Below are 6,205 nucleotides of genomic sequence, written 5' to 3'. Positions count from 1 at the left end.
ATGGATGGATGGATGATGCAGGGTGAAGCTGAAGCAGACATTCATGGTGTGGGTGGCACAAGGAGAATGAGAAGACCCAGACGCAGTCAATAAGAACAGAGAGAGTCAGAGAGAGACAAAAACACTAGCTCATTAGCTTCTCAATAGATTCATTGGTTAGACTGAAAGACATGCATGTACCCATATAGATCCAGTTGCCTTAAGTTGTCACTGCAATCTTTACCTAAATCTAACATCCTTTTAACTTCAATATCACCACCTTGTGCCAACAATTCTTGACATATTCTGTGTCATAAAACCACACATAACAGCAACAATTCAGAATCACACATTCTAGATTCCTAAACTTTTCCCTGGCAGACTGCAGGCTGTCTCTCTGAAATTGCATCATAGACTGGAGCTGGAGATTTTCTCATCTAATTTCTTGCCTATAAAGGGGTCATGAACTGCATTTTTTAAATAATGTTTCCTGAGGTGCACTTAAAATATTATTATGAATTTGATTTGAATGCTGTTTTGCTCTGTTGTGAAACTTCAATGTAAACGAGCTATGATTGGCTAACACCTTTGCATATGATATACTGTAAGTATTACACGTGGAACTCTCTCAAACTTTAACTAAATTGTTACTATTACAGCTGTGAAGATTAACTAATCGTGAAAAGGGTTTATTAGAGCATTACATTTAAATCTACTCCCGTTGCATGAAATCAGTGGTGAGAATTGGAGCCGATGACAGACATGTCTGTTGAGAGCATGAATGCAGTGATCTCGTCATTGCAACTCGATTTCTGCACTCTCATGAATGCTTTCATCATAACAGTGCAAAATCGATTTACATAAGATTGATAATTATTCATTGTGCAGTGTAGACAGCGTCACTGATTACAACAAGAGTTTTGACGAGAGTCCAGAACTCAGTCACTGTTAAACTCGCACTGTGTGATTGACAGCTCCAGGGATTATAATGGGAACATTGCTTTCTGTACATAATTTTATCACAATTAAAGTAACTACTAAGAAAAAACAACAAAGTTGGCTGCATAAACAGCAATAAACAATTTTGAGGCGAACATCTGATTGGACATGAATCATTCCATATCAGAAATCACTGATCATCACAGATTATGCATTAGAATGAACAAGGTTTGTGTTATGGTTGTTGTGACATTACTGTCGGGCCCATATCTCACAGTAAAAGTTTGTTTGCAAAGCCTGTGCAAAATTGCGACTGATTCACCAAAGAATTCACAGTGAAATGTACTGAACAAACAAATTATGCTCTACTGAGACATTCACCTATCTGAAAATAAATTACCACTTTCCTAGCACAATCCGAAACAAGTCGTTTTCAGAGCTTGGTTTCAATAAAAGCCGTTTTTGGACTAACAGGGAGGTTTTAAGTTAGGTTCTAAGTTAAGGTTCTAAACCATACTAGGATGTTTTTATAGTACAATGACCTCTTACATGTCAATAGATCAAGGACAAATTAATTTCTCAATCCATGACCCCTTAAAGACTGATCATAACTTTATTAAAATGAGTTACATAGAAAGGTAAATTGGTCTAATTTAAATCCGAAAAGTAAGACTGATTACCCTTGGCTAACTGCTAGTTGGTCAGACTAGTTAATAAGACAAAGTCTTAACATGATGGCTGTGTTTATGCAACTGGCCCCAGATTATAATTTGTCTGATAATGATAAAATTGTAATTTTCATGTTAAGGCTAATAATGGATACATAGCTATATTAAAAACTCTATACTATTTTGTCTGAATAATATACAGTATAAAACATTTTTGATTCATTTTAATATTTGCTGAAGACATCAAGATAATTTATATAAAAGAATACAATTGCATTCAATTCTAGTATCGGCTGTCACGGCTAATACTTGCAAGTTAAACAAAAAACATTAAAAACAATCAATTAATGTAATTTTGTTTTCAGTGCTCCTCTGCAAATCTTATTGCAATTCAAAATATTAGTCACTGAAAGGCATACACATGTGTGTGTGTGTATCTGTGTGTTTATATCTCTCATGAGAAAAGAGTGTAATGTGTGTTATAGTAGAGTGAAAAACCCCTGAGAGTCTAGTGGTTGCCTGCTGGCTAACAAGTAAACCAGTTCACTGTGTCTCTCCAGTCCAGTCCATGCCAAACTGGGCCGCAGCATGAGTCTGATTCAACCACTTTATTTTAGAAGCAAACACTCATCTGAATGACAATTGACTGAATGAGGTGTTATTTTTACAATACAATTTACAATTGTACAAAGGCAATTGTAGAGCCACAACTGTTTCATGCATGACGCAAACAGTCCATTACCTGGAGGTCCTTGTAGTTTGGCCTTTTTCACTGAAAGGGAAAGAAAAAAAGACCAAGTAAGTGAAAGCCACAAATAGCAGAAAAGTGAGATTTTTTTTTTTGCAGTAATGCAATACCTGATGAAAGGGAAAAAATACAGATACAGACAAAACACTGCTTCATAAAAATTTAACCACATATATCCAGAGCAAGTTCGAACAAACGACAGGGTTTAATCCCAACAACCAACCTGTTATTTGCTGGCCCATAGCCAGTACAAATTATTAAACCTCTCCCAAATGATTTCCACTAGGCCTACCTGGAGAAAGCGTTGGCAATTACATTTTAATAGGAGCTGTTCGGCTGACACAAGAGTCAAGACCCCGAAAAGTAACCAATCTTGTTCAAGGGACATGGACATTTTGGAGCAAATCATTTGAACCCTAATTGCCATGTGACTAATTACTCTAGTCTATATAGAGGCACATAAATTGACATAATGACAACACTGATTGACTGATAGCACCACAAGAACGTGACAGTCCCAAACCACTAGTGTCAATCTAGGGCATCTATCTAAGGACTCTAAAAAACATTGCTTTCAAATGGTCGGGAACATATAGGGATTATGGGGACACTAGGTGGTCCATGGAACATTAGAGAAATTTTGAGTTTAACAATATTTGTGGTCAGAAATCATGATATTAATTAATTCTTTTGAAAGCCCTGGTTTAAAACTCTCAGAATTTGTTTTATTATTATTTACCAATCTACCATTAGTGGGCAGAAAATAATATGCTGTTGATACAATGCAAATTAATAATTCTAAATAATTTAAATAATTTGCTTATTGCTTAAGCACCAGTGTTGCTACTGTTATCTAAAACCATTAAGAATTATTTTTATTAATTGAAATTAAGCTTAAATAAGTGTTAAAAAAACTTTATATTATGAAAAATTTAACAATTAGAAATGTTGCCTTGGTAACTTTCTGAAATAAAATAAGACTTGAAATACTAAAATGACTAAATCCACTGGAAATATAAAAATAATAGCTACAAATATTAATAAAAGCTGAGCTAATATAAATACAGTGAAAGTTAAATAACACACTTTAACACAATGACAATACAAAAGTCAATTATTTAATTTTAGAAACAACATGTTTCTTTATAAAAGACAAGATAATATGTTTGAAAACCCAGATGTAAAGGCCCATTCACACCAAGGATGATAACTATAACGATAAAGATATAGTTTTAAAAATGTAAAAGAATAGCAGAGTCCTCACCACAACTATAATTAATGGCACAGAGAAACGATATGGTTGGAATCACTTTCACAATGATTTTTTTTCCAGCTGATGAACAATAAAAACATTGGCGGCCAATCAGAATCCATTCTGCTTTAAAGAGCTCAAGTATTTAAAGGGATAATTCACCAAAAAAATGAAAATTCTGTCATTATTTACTCACACACAAGTTGTTCCAAAACTATGAATTTCTTTCTTCTGCTGAACACAAAAGAAGATATACTATGGAAAAAATACTATGGAAGTCAATGGGGCCCATGTTTGGTTACCCATATTCTTCAAAATATCTTCTTTAATGTTCAGCAGAAGAAGAAATACAGGTTTGGAAAAACTTACGGGTGAGTAAAAGATGACATAATTTTCATGTTTGGGTGAACTATCCCCTTTTAAAGTGGCAGAAGGCAAAACAGCGCTCACTTATAATAAACAGAACAATATTGTGCATTGGCGTGGTGCTAATATAGTTATCGTTCTTGATGTGGGCTTTACATTATTCACAGGCTTTAAAAAGTTGTAGCAAAACTCCTCTGGTTAAGACGACATGCCATTATCTAAACTTTCGTGACAGATCTAATACAAGAAAGATACCATAAGATATCCAGCAAGCTTTGAATGCAATTTTTGGTCAGATTAGAAAAACAGAGGCTACAGTGAGTTTACCACTGGCATGCACACATGTGATGCGGCGGCCTCATACACGTAGACCCACACAGCACCAGATGGCTGGAGGATTACACACAAGCTCTATCCCTCCCCCCAACACCAGCATCATGCTGTATCCATCAAACTTCACTTTCCCCTACTGCCTGTGTTTCCTCTCTACATGTGGAGAACAAACTTCTAAACAAATGAACTGAGTTCTCAACAATCCAAAGCAACACAAAACACTGCAAATCAAATCTGAAGCTCTACACTTTTCTAGTCTTTTAAAAAAAAACGTAACCGTAAAACATGGCCTGGAGCAGAGCGCTGATAGAAAAGGAGGAACATAATTATCTACTGTTGCATTCATGATGAGAGCAAATCATATTTATTTGTACCGTTATCCCAGAATATCTCTCTATTCATCATCGAGATGTCAGTCTCTTTTGATTTTCTGTATGCTTCCTCTCTCACGACTGCTGACAGCATGACAGATCTTTGTGACACAAAGGACCTCACAGAACAGCAATTTACTCTAGTCCAGACAAACTAAAATCAATTGTATTGGATTTATAAAGAGAGGAAACTCCTATAGATAGTCTAAAATTGATGGCATGCTCATATGCATGCATTTGGTCACTGGAAATATTCAGTTTACATACCATTTACTTCTAAGGGCAGAATATTTAGCTGCTGTAAACTATTCCAAGTCACAATAGATCAACAGAACTGATAAATTAACCACTAGAACAGTCACCACTATTCTAAGTTGCTCTATGTGGTTGCCAGTGGTTTAACACAGTTATAGTCACAATGAAACAGAAGTAACGACAATTTTTTTCTTTCATATTGTGACGTATAAATGTAGTGCAGGGACTTGATTTTATGCATCAACTGATGATTGGATTTTGAGATGTAAGCGTTCCTCTCCAAAATGGAGGCAGATGAATGCGAACTAGCAGGGATGGAGTTTAGGAGGACTAAATACTTGTAAAAGTCCTGAAATACGTCACCAGAAAGAAGTCTGTCATTTTCACTAAAAGATACAATTATGACATATTGATTCATTTTGATTACTAGTAGTGATGGGTCTATCATAGTCTCATCCTCAGAAATCATGCCCATGGACCACTGGCTGAATGTCTGATAGATAACACACAAAATGGGAAACACTTCGGGAGTTTCAAAGTCATCATCTGATTAGATGAATTCTACAGGATTTCCGGGAGACATGTTTGTTTCCAGGAGACGGTCTGCCTGAAAAAAAAGCCTAAGTTGCTCTATGTGGTTGCCAGTGGTTTAACACAGTTATAGTCACAATGAAACAGAAGTAACGACAATTTTTTTCTTTCATATTGTGACGTATAAATGTAGTGCAGGGACTTGATTTTATGCATCAACTGATGATTGGATTTTGAGATGTAAGCGTTCCTCTCCAAAATGGAGGCAGATGAATGCGAACTAGCAGGGATGGAGTTTAGGAGGACTAAATACTTGTAAAAGTCCTGAAATACGTCACCAGAAAGAAGTCTGTCATTTTCACTAAAAGATACAATTATGACATATTGATTCATTTTGATTACTAGTAGTGATGGGTCTATCATAGTCTCATCCTCAGAAATCATGCCCATGGACCACTGGCTGAATGTCTGATAGATAACACACAAAATGGGAAACACTTCGGGAGTTTCAAAGTCATCATCTGATTAGATGAATTCTACAGGATTTCCGGGAGACATGTTTGTTTCCAGGAGACGGTCTGCCTGAAAAAAAAGCCGTTGTGATGCCAAACTAAGGACCAACTAAGTGCTGGTTTTTCAAAAGTATGTGAAGTTTGTAGCACCATTGTTGCAGTAAACTTGCACAACGTTCTTGAATGAATAATTTATTTGATGCATGCCAATCTGTTATCTTAGGGCCATCGACTTTACATTCTCATGCCCC

The sequence above is a fragment of the Scardinius erythrophthalmus genome (assembly GCF_964197995.2).
Source record: "Scardinius erythrophthalmus genome assembly, chromosome: 5".
NCBI classification, from domain to species: Eukaryota; Metazoa; Chordata; class Actinopteri; order Cypriniformes; family Leuciscidae; genus Scardinius; species Scardinius erythrophthalmus.
This window is presented reverse-complemented; position numbering follows the sequence as displayed.